Source organism: Anomaloglossus baeobatrachus, chromosome 5 (genome assembly GCF_048569485.1).
Source record: "Anomaloglossus baeobatrachus isolate aAnoBae1 chromosome 5, aAnoBae1.hap1, whole genome shotgun sequence".
NCBI classification, from domain to species: Eukaryota; Metazoa; Chordata; class Amphibia; order Anura; family Aromobatidae; genus Anomaloglossus; species Anomaloglossus baeobatrachus.
Window position 1 is genome coordinate 446499597 of NC_134357.1, and position 19461 is coordinate 446519057.

Sequence of the window (19461 nt, forward strand, 5' to 3'; positions counted from 1 at the left end):
TTCCTTTTTGTAATGCTTTGGCGGCCTTTAAGCAGCTGACTCCAGTTATTGCTTGTTTGTGTGGTTTTTTTGTCTTAAGCATTGAGATTCTGATTTGGCTTATATCCTAAGTCATATGGCAACGCTCGATAAGGGGTGAATATTGACTTTTAGGATTGCTACTTACAATAGGTGGCACTAGATTTCAAATCTACTTCCTCTCTGAAGAAGCAATTTGCATATTTAATTTCCCAGAGGAGCATGCAAAGTGTTTAAGTCTCTTCATACTGGAATGCCAGACCTGGTGTGTCGCAGTCCACAAGGAGAAAACCTATCTCTTAGATATCAGTCTTAAGCATAAAATGCAGCTCAATGGGCCGATCTGGTGATTGACTCGGCCATTACAGAATATTCACTTCTTTGCCTTATACTTCTGTGTTGCTTTTGCAGGATCATTGCCCATCTGCATTGTGAAGCGTCATCCAATCAAACTTGCTGTATTTGGTGGAATCTGAGCAGAAAGTATCGCCCTATACACTTCAGAATTCATCCGGCTGTTTCTGACTTCAGTTACATCATCAATATACATTAGTGACCTGGGACATTGGAAGCCATGCATGCCCGGCCATCACACTAACTCCACCATGTGTTACAGAGGATGTGCTGTGCTTTAGACCATGAGTTGTTCCAAGCTTTTAAAACAAGCTCTGGAAGTGGAATTATCTTCTCAGCAGCATCCTACCCATAGCCTGGAAGAGATCATTTACATAAAGTGATAATATATGATTTTTCTACAACAAGGCATCTGAAATGAGGCAGAAAGGTAGGACTTTTTTCAGGAGTTTATAACCTGTATGCACATAGTAATAGTTTCGATAGGTCAAATGTAGTGATAGATTCCCTTTAATGATGGTCTGTATGTCTTCCACTGAGAGCTCCTTTAACCGCATGTTGTGGGTTCACAGAAACAGTTTCCAAATGCAAATGCCACATCTGGAATCAGCTCCAGACCTTTTACCGACTTAACTGATGATAGATGAGGGAATAGCCTATACAGCCCATTGAAGAGGTTTTGAGATAATTATTCAATGACTTTTGACACCTTGAAAAAAGACAGCTACATATTAAAGCTGTAATTCCTAAACCCTTACTCCAATTAGGATGTGAATACCCTCAAAATAAAACAATTAAAGCAGAAAGTTTGCACTTCAAGATCATATTGATTATATAACTGTACATTGATGAGCAAAAGGGTAACAATGTTTTGAACCTTTGACTTTCAGGCTCCATATCTCACCATCCACTATAGCTTTGAACATGAGACTAATATATTTTTGTGGGTTTTTTTAAGATAGCGATACAAGTGTTAAGCCAATAACACAAAAATTTTCAAACATTTGCAAACATAAATTCAAACAGTATAGTCATTTGCAGAAAGTATGTATATATAAGCTGAAATATACATCTCACCAAGTCATTCCATAATATACAAAATTTCAATCTAACAGGCTACCTGTCATGATTCAGCTTGGACTCTGCTGGCTGTGCAGAGGTGTACTTGTCACCTAGTCCTCCAGTCGGTGTTTCCCTGTGCTTGGCCAGTGGGAGGAGCCTATGGCTCCGTGCCTCATTCCCAGGATCACGCCTCTTTATCAGGATGTTTCCTACATCGATGTGGCGCCAGTTATAGCCCTGCTCTGCAGCATGTGCACCTGGTCCCTGTAAGTTGTCTTGCTTCTGCCTGCTACCTCGCCTGATCTCCCTGACTTCCATCCTACCCATTCAGTCTGACCTCCCTGACTTCCGTCCTCCCCGTTCAGTCCAACCTCCTTGCCTCCCGTCTCCTCCGTCTTGTCTTACCTTCCGGTCTTCCTCTCCTGCTCCCTTTTTGTTGTTCCTTTTTTGTGCCCCCCTCCTACGGATTGCTTTCCCGGTTCCTGACCTCCAGCTCGCTGCTGACACTGACTCCGCCTACTCTCTTGTACTGCATGACCTCCCGACTCTGACCCTTCTCGTACGACCTCTGAGTAATCAATTTGTGATTACACCTGTGACACCTTGTGGATTTGTAGTCCTGTTACACACACACGAGTGTTCCGGCTCCCGCTAGTGGTGACTTTACACTATCAATCTCCAGCTTCCCCAGTGAGCCATTCAGCTTCTCCATATGGTACCATGTTGAATCTTTAAAAGGTGGGACTATGTGAAGTATCTCGTCTGTAGTACAATATATCTCAATAAAGGTCTTCCAAGTTTTGAAATATTTAGATTTCTGATCAGTTCTTTTTTCGGCATCCAGCCTCACAAAATGCAATAAATGTTTCATTTGTTCCAAGAATTCATCAAGTGAAGGAGTAATAGGATCAAGCCAGTGGTTAAGTAATAGCCTTTTTGACAGGAGCAAAACCACATGGAGGAGACAAGGCGGAAAGTATCGGCCACTCGTTCTCTCGTTATTTTCTGACGAATAATAAAACAGAACCAATGTATGCGTTAGCGTGAGCTTAAAGGACCATGTAATTTGTATACAATTAGTAATCACCTCCCAAAATTCTGTTGACCGTGCGCATGACCATAAGCCATGTAACAAATCGGTAGAGGGAGTTTTGCATTTTGAGCATTGAGTGATCCTGTCTGGGAGGGGTAGCCAGAAGGTCGAAAGCATAGATGGCTCTATGCATGATTTTATATTGTGTCTCCCTCCAATGTTCGTTAAGAACATGCTTTTGTATTACATTCCATCCTTCCCTAATTCTAGTTCCAATGTTCGGATCATTAAGTTGTTTTTCCCATTGCTGAAAAAATTTGTCTGGGTGTATAGCTAGCAAATCCTCTCTCATTATAGTATATGGGGACGAAATCAAGAGGGAGACCGCATATTGAGGCTGAAGACTATCGAAATTAATCAGCCCTATTTCCTGACTGACATCTTTTAAAATATTTAGGAAGGAATGTTTTGTTTGTTCATATTGGATAACGTGGTTGGGGCTATGGCCGTATCTGTCAATTATCTCCTCCCTCCTCAACCATCTTGCCTCTAAGTTATGCAAGAGATGACCGACATTTTCGGTCTTTCTTGCCCTCCATTCCCAGAATAGTTTATACTCATAACCTTGTCTAAACTCAGGGTGTTCCATATTGGCAGATGCTTTGAAATTCTAAAAGATAATTTGTACTTTTTCCTTAATATCCTCCAGGATGCAATAGTATCTTTAAATAGCGAGGGACATTTTAACTGAGGGGTTAACCTAGATTGGCTACAATGGAGTATGGCCTTTAAATTGCGTGGTGAGGCAAAGTCATTTTCTAACAGGATTGCAGAGTAACAGCTTGACTTATGCATCCAACAAGACTACCTTCATTTTACAGATAATCATCTTGGCTAACTCTTAGATAAATTTGACTTGCATCTATTTAGCATATGATTAGTTAGGCAGAAAGTTGTCATGTCATTGCATTGTTATTGTTTTGCTCCTCTAAAAATCAATTTTAGTTATTATTTTGTTAGTATTTTATTAATCTACTTTCGACTTTCAACACTGCCTGCGTCCTTCTGGGCATGCACTCGATCAGATTCAAGCGTGTCTCATTAGTGGACGCCATGTTGTGTTTGGAGAGCACCTGATGTGCCTAAACAGTGGGAACCCCCCACAAGTACCCACATTTTGGAAACTAGACCCCTCAAGTAATTTATCTAGATGTTTGGTGAGCACCCTGAACCCCCAGGTGCTTCATAGAATTTTATAACGTTGTGCTGTGAAAATGAAAAAAAAAAAAAAATTAACGCACAAATGTTGCTTTAACCCCATATTTCTCATTTTTATTATGTTAACAGGAGATAATGGATTGTACAATTTGTTGTGCACTTTCTCCTGACTTTGTCGATATCCCATATATGGTCAAAGCCTACTTTTAAGGAACAGTACAAAGTGAAAAAGGGAAGGAGCACCATATTTGAGTTTAGATTTAGTTGAAATGGTTTGTGGGTGCCATGTCACATTGTCAAACCCTCTAAAGGTACCAGAAGAGCAGAAATCCCCCACAAGTGACCCCCATTTTATATATTGCACCCGTCAATGAATTCAAGTTGATACTATAGCTGTGTCACAAAATGTAATACTTATGGGCGGAGAATAAAATATAATTACATTTTTACTACTAAAATGTTGTTTTAACCCCAGATTTCCAATTCTTACAAAAGGCACGATCAGAGGGGAGAGGGAGCGCACTCCCTCTCCCAGCCCTCTAAATGCTGCAATCGATATCAATTGTGGCATTTAGGGAGTTAAACAGAGAGGGACTGAGTGGGGACTGTCCCTGGCTGTGACAGCCGGGGCTCGACTGTCGCGTAAGCTGGGCTCCCAGCAGCAATCACATGGGAACAGCTCCTGTGACCGCACGATTGCCACGTATGGGATACATCCAATGTCAGGAAAGGGTTAAAATTTCATTAACAAATACATCAAGTTTATGGAAAGACTCAATATTTATGGTGTTGTCTCTTAATATTCATGATCTCTGCCCTTCACCATCACAACTGCATGTCAGCTTCTGAGCCAAATCCTGACCAATGATAGCCCATTCTTATTTACTCAGCGCTTGGATTTTATTATAATTTATTTGTTTTTGTTTGTCCACCCACTGTTTTGAGGATCTACCACAGATTTTTAATGGGATTAAGATTTCGGAGGTTTCCTGGGCATAGTTCCAAATTTTCAAACTTCTGTTCACTAAGCCACTTACTTATCACTTTTGCCCTGTGACATGGCCTCCATCATGCTGGAAAATAATTGGTTCATCATTAACTTGCTCTTGGATGGTTTTTGAGACAATGCTCTTGGAGGTTGTTTAGATCATATTCTTTATTCATGGCAGAATTCCTTGGCAAAATTGTGAGTGAGCCCCCTCCATGGAGGAAAAGCCCCCACACATGAATGATCTCAGGAGGCTATACTGTTGGAAGACACAGGACTCATGGTAGCCCTCAACTTTTCTTTTCTGGACAATCATTCTTCCAGATGCCAAACAGTCTGGTGATGGGTTAATTGGAAAAAAACAACTACCCCAGTCATCTGCAGTCCAATTTCTGTATTTCCTGCAAAAAGTCTCTTCCAAAAGCCTTCAACTAATTGTGATGCAGATGCACTGATACATGCCAGCGTCCATTCCAGAGCAAACTCTGCACTGGTGTTGAAGTGTAGTTGAATCCTTTTCAAGATGGTCCTGGCACTTTCTTGGGAACTCTAAATCCTTTGCTACAACAATTGAATCTCTCATTTTAAATTTTTTGGTAATCCATTGAATGGTTTCCATAGGGGCAATGTCACGGTCGTCTCTCTGCTATAAGAGATTAGTGACAGGTTCTGGGTCTGAGTCTCACTTTACCTGGTGAGACTCTGCAATTTAAATGTGGTTTTCTTTCCTTTGGGAAATATTTTATTAATGTTGGTTTGCTTTCCAGCTGCCTCAGACTCCTGATCAGGTGTTTCCGGTTTGGACCACTCCCAGTCCCTTTATATACCCACTGAAACCTGCAGAGGGTGCTGGTTATTCTTGATTCATTTGGATTCTGGTCTTGGAGGAGGAAGGAGCTGCTGAAACTCTCTCTTGGAGTTACTGGTGTGGCTGCAGTCTTCGTGCTGACTGCATCAGTCTGATGTGGTGTTTTCCCCCTGTCTGTCTATCTTTCCCCGGTGTATTGTTTCAGTACAGTGGAGAGGCTAGCGTCCGTCACCTGCCCACTCCGTAGCTAGGGAGTATTGTAAGGTCATCTCAGGGCTTCAGGTTCCGACTCGGCGACAGGTGAGGAACCTGTATAGGGACTGGCTAGGAGTGCAGAGTACGGCAACAGGTAAGTGAGGAGATGCCCATCTTCCCTCTCAGCGCTAGGCTCCACTGTTGTTAAAGTGTCCCCGGTGTACCTCTTGTTTGTCCCAGTGTTACTGTGACGCCCTGGCCTATCAGGTTGTCACAGGGTATGTTGCAACCTGCCCTTCTGCACAGTATCCAATCCTCCTTGGTTAAGGATCCTTGTCCTTTGGTGTTGCTAAAATCAGAGTCAGTCAAAACCCTAGGAACACTTTACACCATACCCACCAGACACACCATTGGGGGTCTGAAGGGAATATGGCCGCCCACTTGGGGAGTTGGTAGGGGAAAGTGAAAAGGAGAATTTTCGTGTGTTGGAGGAGAGCGGAGGTCAGGAGCAGGGCTCCTTGAGTCTACTAGGTGGCAGACGTTGGTCTGGGCCTGGTAGGAGCTGGAACCCCGGTCGCAGGGGATCGTGTCAAGGGGCATGGACTTGCCGAGGAGGGCAGCCGGCAGCCTTGAGCCATCTCCGGGCAGGGGCCAGGGCACGATGGGATACGCGGACCCTAGGCCGGGAAGTAGCTTCAAGCGTCCTGGTAATTTACCCAACGGGGGTGAAGTCTTCAAGATTCATCCCTCATCCGTTCCAAAATTGGGGTACTAGCGCACCGATGGGATAGGACTTTCCCAAACACAGTCCAGAAAATCCCGAGCGTGAACCCTAAGCGCAAGCTCACTCTGTTAGCCATATGGGTGAACGGGACCCGATTAGTTCCAGACTATAGGGTCCAACAAGTGAGAAGGTGCCACGGAAAAGGCCACAGGCTAACAAGCAACACCAAGGGCAGGGATGCAAGCGTGATCCCTCCTTGCTGCAGCGGTGCTCAGAACTCTGGTTTACAAGCTGTCGGTGTCAGTGTTCTTGGACTGAGTGAGTACACAGAGACCCTTCCTTTTCCCAGTGGCACCCCCAGCATCTCTACCGGGCCCCGGGGCGCAAACCCCCTACCCACGGAGGGGTTAAAACACCTTGCTGCCATATCACCGCCACTGGGCTCCCCCATCAACAACAGCGGTGGTATTCCATCTTACCACGCACCGTGGGTGGCGTCACGAACTTCTAACTCCCCTGTACATACCCCCCCTTTTCAAACTCAAGTGACCGCGCGAACCCCTAGGTTCGGAGACCCCTCGAGGCACCGCAGTTCCAGATCCGAGCGGCTCGGCCGCTGACACGGGGGCGGTACACCTCCCCTATTATGTTGTGTATTTAGCCTCACACCAGACCTCCCGTAGTCCATGCGTGACAGGCAATCTTACAAGCAGTAATGCTCTTGCCTGTAAACCCCTTTTTATGCAAAGCAATGATAACTGCACGTTTCCTTAGAGGTAACATGTTTAACAGAATACAACAATTTCAAGCAATATACCCCTAAAGCAAAAAGACTGCTCTGATAATTACTTCAGTGTAGCAGAGTAATATCAGCTGCCCTGTCCTTGTAAACACTTTCTCCTGAGCTAAGCTCACTGAAATGATGTAAGCAGGTAATTTCGTGGCAGGTATGAAAGTCAGTGAAAAAGGTTTTTTTTTGTGATTACTTTCATTTTCATGGCAATGAATGATTTAGCAATTTTTTTTTTTGCAATTCATCTGACCACTTTTCAGAACAATCTAGCCTTAGGACAAATTGCCACTCTTTTGAAATCTACCTTCCTCTTTACACTGATGCACTAATGAAATTTGTAGCCTGGTTATCCTGAACTTTGTTTGATGCAATTTACTACTATATTCTGGAATTGTCTCTGTAATTTCTTCATCAGACCCAATTTTTCCCTCTACATATTAACCTTAATCTAACTCCCAGACAAATAGTTTGACTCAATATGTCTGTGTATGGATGCCTTAGTTAATCAAGATAACTATCTGCAATGGGTGAATTTTCTTAAACGATTAATCTTCTCCATTTTGTATAACTATGGTGATTAATCACTTTTCTCTCCTTTATGTCCGAGGAGTCAGAAACCAATTCCATGTCTCTTACTCTCTTTTGGAAAAATGTGAAATTGAGAAAGATCAATGACTCAAGAATTTCTGAGCCAGGTTTGAATTCTTGAAATTTTTATTGGCTATCCACCAAATTACACGACTCTTCCATAAAATAGAAATCTTGGTTAGAGGCGCACACAGAAATCATGGGGCCCCAAAGCATAAGTTCTAATTGGGCACCCCCTCCCTTCCACCCCCCAAAAATACAAAAAAATAATATTTGTCTGGGTCACATAAAAACATATCTCACAACATTACAGCCCTTACTAAATACTTTTCTTCCTATTGAATCCCATGGATTTCCATTTCATAGCACCCATAATTATGATGCCCACAAAAGTGCCACACAAACACGCACTGTAAGATACCCACACAGTGAATTTGCCCACAGTACTTTCCACATACACAGTATGATGACCCTACTGTACCCACCCTCAACTACCCCAGTAAAGTATGGTGACCCCGACACAGTATGATACACATCTGTGACCTCCACACAGCCCTCAATGTAGTATAATGGGCCTACATACAGTATTATGGCCCCCACACCTCTTCACACTATACAATGGCCCCCACTAGCCCTCCAAATAGTATAATGGCCCCCCATAGTCCTCCTGTCACGCTTGGACTGGCGAGTGACCGAAACACTGCGTGAGAGATGTACACGGACCAATGACTGTCTGGCGCATGACGCGATACACGAATTTCAACTGGCAGGTGTCGCGGGCGGCGGGGCGCTGCGCTCGCTAACGCTCGGGTCCGGCGCTGCTGCTGCTCGGTGGCTTGAGCAGTGGGCCGGATCCGGGGACTCGAGCGCCGCTCCTCGCCCGTGAGTGAAAAGGGGATGGTTTGTTTGGGGATTTAGTCCGTGACGCCACCCACGGGTTGTGGTGAAGATGGGCACCACCGCTGCTGGTGACGGGGATCCCGGGAGCGATGGTAGGGAGCAGCTGGGATGTTGTTTTCCCCCTCCGTGGGTAGGGGTTGGTGGTCCCGGGGCCCGGTGGTGTAACGGGGAGGCTGGATGGCTGGGGTGCAAGGTTGCAGGGACAGCGCGGCGCGGTGCCGGACGGCACTGGTGTAGTCACTCAGACAATCACTGACAAAGTCTCTGGTAAACCAAAACGGCCGGATGGACGGGTCCCGCAGCCGGCTGCGGTGTTGTTGTTGTGCTATCCCCGGATGGCTGATGGTGGCTGTCTTTCCCTGCACCTGTGAAGATCTTCTTGACTCCTGTGGTTGCCCACCGGTAGTCCGCTCCCCGGCATATAGGTGCCCTAGGAGCCCGTTTTGCCCGCAGGTGCTGGCCCTTGGATCTCTAGCCTGTGGCGGTGGCTGTATATCCTCTCTGGGTGGACGGTTGCCTTCAATCGGGACTTGGTTGTTAGGAAACCTCTGGGGTTCATGTCACATTCGGATTTGACTATTGACGGCGGCTCCAAGCCTGGTCGGGGTCCGATGGCCCTGCCTGTGTGCTTAACTCCGTTCCCCGGTCCGGTACCGGCGGGCCGACGCCCGACCCCGGTCCTTACGGCTCTGCGGAGTTCCACCAACTCCTGCAGACGGCCACCACCGTCTGCCAACCTTGCTGTCAGTGCCTGGGCTCCTACCCAGGCACACGCAGACGTTTTACTCCTCTCGCTTTCACCTCCTAAACTAATCTGACACTTTTCCCGCCTCCAGGCCTGTGAACTCCTCGGTGGGTGGGGCCAACCGCCTGGCTCCGCCCCACCTGGTGTGGACATCAGACCCTGGAGGGAGGCAACAAGGGTTTTTGTCTGACTGTTGTAACTGCCTAGGGTGGGGGGTGTGTATGTTGGTATGTATGTGACTACCTGGCTAGTCCAGGGCGTCACACATGGTATAGGAGAGGAGGACCCTGATGGTAGGGAGCGAGGGGTGGGACAACTCCTGACACTAACCAGTGTCTGGTCTCTAAGCTCCCCTAACATTACTAGGAGTCCTTCCTTTCATTGCCTTCATATACCTAGTCCCTATTAAACAGAACGGTAAATAAGAAAACACTAACTCGGCTCTCTGTTGGCCGTAACGGCACGTCCTAAAAACTGAGGAAAAATCTTTAGAAAAACAAGGACTTTTTCTGCCATGTGGTCAATGAAACATAATAAATCTAACCCAACGCATGTTTAATGCATATAAAACATTTTTTTATTGCATACAAAAAAACAGATGGGTCATCATAATGATTAAAGATCAGCAGGATTATGACAGGATAAAATGAGGATAGAGAAAAAAATGGCACAAATACTGTATTATTTATTGCTAAAAAGTCACAATAAGGCTATGTGCACACGCTGTTTTTTTGTGACCACAAAGATGCGGCGTTTGTGCATTTTGGGCCAAAAAAACGCACAAAAATGTATCAGCGGTAAAAACGCATGCGCTTTTGCGTGTTTTTTGCTGCGTTTTGGTTGATGCGTTTTTTCCAATGTATTGCATGGGTAAAAAACGTTGACAAAAACGTAGAAATAATTGACATGTTGCATCTTTGTGGTCACCATAAAAACGCACCTAAAACAAGCTGGGCAAGTACCGGCATGGGAGACTGGCTGGGAATCCCTGGTTATAATATTGCACTAATGCACTTTATTAGATTATGTAATCCAGCGCCGCAGGGTTATTGTGAATTTTTAGCAATTGGTGTAATCTTGCCTGCATGGTGGTTTCAACCTCTACTCCTGCCATTTCCTGTATCCTACTGAGTGGAGTTGGGCCATATATACTAAACAGGAGTAGAAATATTGCTTTTGGTCTGCTTTTTACATCATTTATGTAGGGAATACAGTATTTGTGCCATTTTTTCCTCTATCCTCATTTTATCCTGTCATAATCCTGCTGATATTTATCTTTAATCATTATGATGACCCATGTGTTTTTTCTGTATGCAATAAAAAAAAGTTTTATATGCATTAAACATGTGTTGGGTTAGATTTATTACGTGTCATCGACCACATGGCACACAAAGTCCTTGTATTTCTAAAGATTATACCTAGTCCCTGTCTGTCCCTCCAATCACCCTGTATAGTGACAAGACCGGAGAGTACACTAGATGTCACCATGACACGTGGAGGAAGGAGAGACAGGGGGACATAGATAAATGGATATATACCAACGCACTTCATAGCTGCAGCCAGGCACCAAGGCTGCAGACTACTCGGCTCCAAAGAGTAGCACCACAAAAGCCCCAGCAGCAGATCACCAGCAGCTCCTAGAGAACTTTCTTCCTCCGAGGTGGTGGACTTCGTGACTATTTAAAGAAGATGGGAATGGCCACAAACCGGATGCACCTGAAGAGAATTAACAAGGAGCTGTTAGCAAGAAAAATGACATTAATCCTTCTCTGCACTAAAATAAAGCAAATCACATTTATGTGATTTGAAATGCGTTACTCCGGTCTCAAACCTGTCACAAGTCTCCTAATGACAGGAGACACTCATGACACCACCACACAGTATGATGAAACCCACACAAACGTTCACACTGTACAATTGCTTGCATACAGTATAATGGCCCTCAAATGCCCTCCATAAAGTATAAAGGCTCCCTCATAGCCCTCCAAATATTATAATGGCTCCCGCATTGCCCTCTAAATAGTAAATTAGCCGCCACCATTATAACGGCCCCACATAGCCTTCTATATAAAATAATTGGCCCCTCATAGTCCTCCATATAATATTATGCACCCCTATAGTCCTCCATATAGTATAATTGGCCACACATAATCCTCCATGTATAATTATGCACCCTCCATAGTCCTCCATATAGTATAATGCACCCCATAGTCCTCAATATAATATAATGCACCCCATAGTCCTCCATATAGTATAATGCACACCAGAGTCCTCCATATAGTATAATGCACCCCATAGTCCTCCATATAGTATAATGTACCTCCCATGGCTCTCCATATATTATAATACACTCACATAGTCCTCCATATATTATAATCTCCCATAGTCCTCCAAATAATATAATGCGCCCCCATAGCCCTCAATATATTATAATGCACCACCATAGTCCTCCATATATTATAATGCATACCCCATAGTCCTTCATATGTTATAATGCACCCCTATAGTTCTCCATATAGTATAATGCATCACATAGTCATCCATATAGTATTATGGCCATTGGCCTCCAGTGTACTCACTGACTTAAAAAATAAAAATTAAAAAAAAAAAAAATCGCCCTGGATCCTCTCATACACATGGATGGACATTTGGAAATTAAAAGGATTGTCCACTACTAGGACAAAGCCTTCTCATTCCCCATGTTTGACCCCATTAAATTAAAAACACTTATACTCACCTCCTATGCGTGCACGGTTCCAGCGGTGTCGGCACTCACATTTCTGGGGCTCACATGAGATTGTGACGCCACTCGAGCCTCGCACCAAATCATAGTTGGCTTCTCTCTCCTTGACTTTGAACATAAGATTAATTAACTGGAAGTAAGAGCTGTGGCTGGCTGCTCACTACCGGTTGATTACTTATATGTCCAATTGAGACAAAAGCCAGTGATGCTTGGGTGTGAGGCTCGTGTGACATTACAATCTCACGTGAGCCCCAAGAACGAGAGCACCAACAAAGCTCGGTCCATGATAGCAAGGGAGGTGAGTATAAACTTTTTTTTATTTTAATGGGGCTAAGCTGGGGAATGAAAAGGGGTTGACGTAATAGTGGACAACCCCTTTAAGGCTTCCCTAACATTGTGGTACGTTTATGTTTATACAGCTGTTGGCATAAGGACACTGTTGGTAAGACAATTCTCCATATCACAAGGATCCTAAAACATGACAGCGATTTTTCCATTATTACCTGGAATTTACAGGGCCCAGATACTTACAAGGGCCAATTTATAAGGGCCTATTTTCTTACTGAAAGATTTCAACACAGTAGAATCTAGAATCTATGCCATGATGAATAGAGGCAGTTTTGAAGGCCAGAGGTGGTCTAATGCACTATTAGATGGGTGACCAAAATAAAAGTGATGGATGAGATTGAGGTCACGACTCTGTTATTTCCACATTAAACTCCCCCAAACATGTCTTTATGGACTTTGCTTTCTGCACTGGGACACAGTTATGGAGAACAGAAAAGGACCTTCTCCCAACGGTTCCTACAAAGTTGGAGGAAACAATTGTCCAAAATGTCTTGTTCGGCAGGTAATGTTCTTCTGGCATTTGTCAAACCCATACTTATCCATCAGACTGCAAGACAGAAAGGTGTAGCTCCAGCGTGCACATCTCCACTGCTTCACAGTTTAGCATTGGTGACTTTACACCACTACATCCGATGCTTGGCATTGTGCTTGGTGATGTAAGGCTAGCATGTGGCTGCTTAGACATTTAATCCCTTATCATGAAATTCCTCAGAGCACAGTGTCTGTGCTGTTGTTAATACCTGTGGAGTTTTAGACGCTGGAGTTATGGAGTCAGAAGAGTGTTGGTGACTTTTCTACACTCTGCTCCTTACCTCAATCCATACCTTTTTGGGGTCTTCATTCAGTGGCGAAGATTATGTAATTCCTAAAAGCTTCCATTTTTCAATATCATTCAAAAGTAATTAACTGATTTATGTCAATGGTGGCTTCCTTTTACAGGACCACGCTGATACAGACAGCGCTCTAGAAATTCTAGAAAGTCATTCTGTCACATTAGTACATGCAGATGACATGGTAAGGGGCTGGATTTTATACATGGCCAGAATAGAACTTCTAGAATCTGGCAGCGGACCTTGCAATGTTAGGAGCAGCTGAGACTGGTAATGGAAATATGATATTTTTTTATTACATTGGAGCCCACTGCATGCTTTTTTGGACTCGCTAACTCACAAGAGCATATAATTCGGCTGAGCATTATCCAATACTTAGGCGGATAGACCTCGCTTCAATTATACCGATCAGCGCTTTTTTCTCCTACCGAGTCGCCATGAGAAAAAAAAAATCGCTGCATGCTACAATTGTCAGTTTATATTGGACGGCACGCACCCATTCAAGTCTACAGTATGTGTGCATGCAAAGCATTGGCCTGCATTCAGATGTCATCCGAGTGCAGTCCGATATACGCCGACACAGACATTGGAGAGGATGAAGAAATGAATCCTTCCATATTGTCCTTATCTGTGCTCGGATTCTCGAATGTGAGAAATCAGATCACAGTAAAATGACACTCGGCTCAATGTCCGAGCACAGTTTGAACCGTGTCACTCATATAATCGTCCCGATTCTCTCACATGAGAGAATCTATGACTATGTGAGCAAGCCCTTAGAAAAATAAAAAAATAGCTGTGGTAAAATCCCTTTAACCTGATTGTCTAGGATAAGGCATTCTGGAGAACTAGCGCAATATAAAAAACGTCTTAATTACCAGAGCAAAAAGTTTGAATTGTGGAAGAAAAAAGTAGATTATTAAACACACATAGGGGCGTTCCGCCCATAACAGCAGACCGCATGGCCACTATTGGGCCCTGAATTTCAATTTCAACAATACTTGCATCCTCATGGGGTTTTTTTTTGGGGGGGGGCATTATATTGTGTACTGTGGGATCATCATACTGTGCAGGATTGTGGGCTGAAGAAGGGTTGAAACAGATTCATCTCTAAAAAGTATAGAATTCCATATTCCATTCCAACCTTTTATTGATTTCCAATTTTCACCATTTGCATATCATTAAAATGTCTAGCCATCCCGTGATTGCCATAATTCCACAACTTTTCCCTTTTCACCTTGGTGTTGTAAATAAAAATATATATTTATATACATACACTAGATATATATATATATATATATATATACAGTATATACAGTGCCTACAAGTAGTATTCAACCCCCTACAGATTTAGCAGGTTTACACATTCGGAATTAACTTGGCATTGTGACATTTGGACTGTAGATCAGCCTGGAAGTGTGAAATGCACTCTAGCAAAAAAGAATGTTATTTCTTTTTTTATTTTTTTTTTAAATTGTGAAAAGTTTATTCAGAGGGTCATTTATTATTCAACCCCTCAAACCACAAGAATTCTGTTTGGTTCCCCTAAAGTATTAAGAAGTATTTCAGGCACAAAGAACAATGAGCTTCACATGTTTGGATTAATTATCTCTTTTTCCAGCCTTTTCTGACTAATTAAGACCCTCCCCAAACTTGTGAACAGCACTCATACTTGGTCAACATGGGAAAGACAAAGGAGCATTCCAAGGCCATCAGAGACAAGTTCGTGGAGGGTCACAAGGCTGGCAAGGGGTACAAAACCCTTTCCAAGGAGTTGGGCCTACCTGTCTCCACTGTTGGGAGCATCATCCGGAAGTGGAAGGCTTATGGAACTACTGTTAGCCTTCCATGGCCTGGACAGCCTTTGAAAGTTTCCACCCGTGCCGAGGCCAGGCTTGTCCGAAGAGTCAAGGCTAACCCAAGGACAACAAGGAAGGAGCTCCGGGAAGATCTCATGGCAGTGGGGACATTGGTTTCAGTCAATACCATAAGTAACGCACTCCACCGCAATGGTCTCCGTTCCAGACGAGCCCGTAAGGTACCTTTACTTTCAAAGCGTCATGTCAAGGCTCGTCTACAGTTTGCTCATGGTCACTTGGAGGACTCTGAGACAGACTGGTTCAAGGTTCTCTGGTCTGATGAGACCAAGATCGAGATCTTTGGTGCCAACCACACACGTGACGTTTGGAGACTGGATGGCACTGCATACGACCCCAAGAATACCATCCCTACAGACAAGCATGGTGGTGGCAGCATCTTGCTGTGGGGCTGTTTCTCAGCCAAGGGGCCTGGCCATCTGGTCCACATCCATGGGAAGATGGATAGCACGGCCTACCTGGAGATTTTGGCCAAGAACCTCCGCTCCTCCATCAAGGATCTTAAGATGGGTCGTCATTTCATCTTCCAACAAGACAACGACCCAAAGCACACAGCCAAGAAAACCAAGGCCTGGTTCAAGAGGGAAAAAATCAAGGTGTTGCAGTGGCCTAGTCAGTCTCCTGACCTTAACCCAATTGAAAACTTGTGGAAGGAGCTCAAGATTAAAGTCCACATGAGACACCCAAAGAACCTAGATAACTTGGAGAAGATCTGCATGGAGGAGTGGGCCAAGATAACTCCAGAGACCTGTGCCGGCCTGATCAGGTCTTATAAAAGACGATTATTAGCTGTAATTGCAAACAAGGGTTATTCCACAAAATATTAAACCTAGGGGTTGAATAATAATTGACCCACACTTTTATGTTGAAAATGTATTAAAATTTAACTGAGCAACATAACTTGTTGGTTTGTAAGATTTATGCATCTGTTAATAAATCCTGCTCTTGTTTGAAGTTTGCAGGCTCTAACTTATTTGCATCTTATCAAACCTGCTAAATCTGCAGGGGGTTGAATACTACTTGTAGGCACTGTATATAATACAGACCAAAAGTTTGGACACACCTTCTCATCTCTAGAGCAACTATTAAGAGGAGGCTTTGTGCAGCAGGCCTTCCTAGCTGCTAGGAAACCACTGCTAAGGACAGGCAACAAGCAGAAGACACTTGTTTGGGATAAAGAACACAAGGAATGGACATTAGACCAGTGGAAATCTGTGCTTTGGTCTGATGAGTCCAAATTTGAGATCTTTGTTACAACCACTGTGTCTTTGTAGAAAAGGTGAACGGATGGACTCTACATGCCTGGTTCCCACCGTGAAGCATGGAGGAGGAGGTGTGATGGTGTGGGGGTGCTTTGCTGGTGACACTGTTAGGGATTTATTCAAAATTGAGGGCATACTAAACCAGCATGGCTACCACAGCATCTTAGAGCGGCATGCTATTCCATCCGGTTTGCGTTTAGTTGGACCATCATTTATTTTTCAACAGGACAATGACCCCAAACACACCTCCAGGCTGTGAAAGGGCTATTTGACTAAAAAGGAGAGTGATGGGGTGCTACGCCAGATGACCTGGCCTCCACAGTCACCAGACCTGAAACCAATCGAGATGGTTTGGGGTGAGCTGGACCGCAGAGTAAAGGCAAAAGGGCCAACAAGTGCTAAACATCTCTGGGAACTCCTTCAAGACTGTTGGAAAACCATTTCCGGTGACTACCTCTTGAAGCTCATCAAGAGAATGCCAAGAGTGTGCAAAGCAGTAATCAAAGCAAAAGGTGGCTACTTAGAAGAACCTAGAATATAAGACCTATTTTCAGTTGTTTTACACTTTTTTAAGTATTTCTTTCCACATGTTTTCATTCATAGTTTTGATGTCTTCAATGTGAATCTACAATTTTTATAGTCATGCAAATAAAGAAAACTTTTTGAATGATAAGGTGTGTCCAAACTTTTGGTCTGTACTGTATATTTTTTTTTTATTTTATTTTACAATAGGATACAGTAATATAGTAATATATATATATATATATATATATATATATATATATATACACACTAGCTGTACTACCCGGCTTCGCCCGGGTTATTAACTATTGTTAACAAAATAGAATGTATTAACATTCCCGGGATAGAATGTTTAAATAGACTGTATTAACACCCGGGATAGTAACTGTCTCTCTGTTTCTCTCCCATTCTCTGTCTGTCTGCCCCTCTGTATATATCTCTCTGTCACTCTCTATCTCTTTGTCTGTCTGTCTCTTTCCCTGTCTGTCTCTGATTGTCTCTGTCTCTTTCTCCGTCTGTCTCAATCTCTTTCCCTGTCTATCTATCTCTTTCCCTGTCTGTCTCTGTCGCTCTGTCACTTTCCCTGTCTGTCTCTTTCCCTGTCTGTCTCTTTCCCTCTCTTTCCCTGTCTGTCTCTTTTCCTTTCTTTCCCTGTCTGTCTGTTTCCCTGTGTCTGTCTCTTTGTCTGTGTCTGTCTCTTTGTCTGTGTCTGTCTCTTTACCTGTCTGTGTCTGTCTCTTAACCTGTCTCTCTCTTTCCCTCTCTTTCCCTGTCAGTCTGTCTCTTTGTCTGTCTCTTTGTGTCTGTCTCTTACCCTGTCTATGTCTGTTTCTTACCCTGTCTGTGTCTGCCTCTTTCCCTGTCTGTCTCTTTCTCTGGCTGCATAGTGACACGCCAACATTCCATATAAGGGCATGGCTGCGCATTCTTCTGAAGTTCTGGCTGCACTGTGGCTCCCAGCTCCATTCGCTTTTATGGAGGCAGGGTTTTTGGTGAATAACTGTAAAGTGTGGGGTTAAAATTTCCCCTCAAAACATAGCCTATGACGCTCTCGGGGTCCAGAAGTGTGAGTGTGCAAAATTTTGTGGCTGTAGCTGCGACGGTGCAGATGCCAATCCCGGACATACACACATACATACACACACACACACACACACACACACACACACACACACACATTCAGCTTTATATATATACTAGCTGTACTACCCGGCTTTGCCCGGGTTAATAACTGCTGTTAACAAAATAGAATGTATTAACAAAAATGTATTCTGCACACAAAAACCACAAAACAAATAGATAGAAATGTAATTATAATGTCTGTCTCCCCCTCTGTATATATCTCTGTCTCTCTCTTTGTCTGTCTCTTTCCCTGTCTGTCTCTGACTGTCTGTCTGTCTCTTTCTCCATCTGTCTCAATCTCTTTCTCTATCTGTCTATCTATCTCTTTCCCTGTCTAGCTATCTGTCACTTTCCCTGTCTGTCTCTTTCCCTCTTTCCCTGTCTCTTTCCCCGTGTCTGTCTCTTACCCTATCTGTCTCTTTCCCTTTCTTTCCCTGTCTGTCTGTTTCCCTGTGTCTGTCTCTTTGTCTGTGTCTGTCTCTTAACCTGTCTCTCTCTTTCCCTCTCTTTCCCTGTCTGTCTCTTTCCCTGTCAGTCTGTCTCTTTGTGTCTGTCTCTTACCTTGTCTATGTCTGTTTCTTACCCTGTCTGTGTCTGCCTCTTTCCCTGTCTGTGTCTGTCTCTTTGTGTCTATCTCTTACCCTGTCTATGTCTGTTTCTTTCCCTGTCTGTGTCTGCCTCTTTCCCTGTCTATGTCTGTCTCTTTCCCTGGCTACATTGTGACACGACAACATTCCATATAAGGGCGTGGCTGCGCATTCTTCTGAAGTTCTGGCTGCATTGTGGCTCCCAGCTCCATTCGCTTTAATGGAGGCAGGTTTTTTGGTGAATAACTGTAAAGTGTGGGGTTAAAATTTCCCCTCAAAACATAACCTATGACGCTCTCGGGGTCCAGAAGTGTGAGTGTGCAAAATTTTGTGGCTGTAGCTGCGACGGTGCGGATGCCAATCCCGGAAATACACACACACATACACACACACACACACACACACACACACACATTCAGCCTTATATATTAGATATATATAACCCGGCTTTGCTCGGGTTAATAACTGCTGTTAACAAAATAGAATGTATTAACAAAAATGTATTCTGCACACAAAAACCACAAAACAAATAGATAGAAATGTAATTATTAAACTGTTGCCTATATTAACCAATCAGAGCTCAGATTAATTAACTGTAGCAAAATAGAAGCTAAGCTGTGATTGGTTGCTATTGGCAGCCTGATAAATCTCCAGGCAACAGAAAGCCCTCCCCCCTGACAGTATATATTAGCTCACACATACACATAATAGACAGGTCATGTGACTGACAGCTGCCGTATTTCCTAT

The 19461-nt window shown here is 43.8% G+C and overlaps 1 protein-coding gene across 1 annotated transcript in view; it reads left to right on the forward strand.

The window, feature by feature from the left end:
* The first annotated feature begins 740 nt into the window (after positions 1 to 740).
* Positions 741 to 19461, forward strand: part of RGS19 (regulator of G protein signaling 19) — a 70788-nt gene continuing 52067 nt past the window's right edge. Inside the window, exon 1 of the mRNA XM_075347800.1 lies at positions 741 to 802. The gene's annotated coding sequence lies outside the window, so the exon portion shown is untranslated. The remainder of the gene's footprint in view (positions 803 to 19461) is intronic.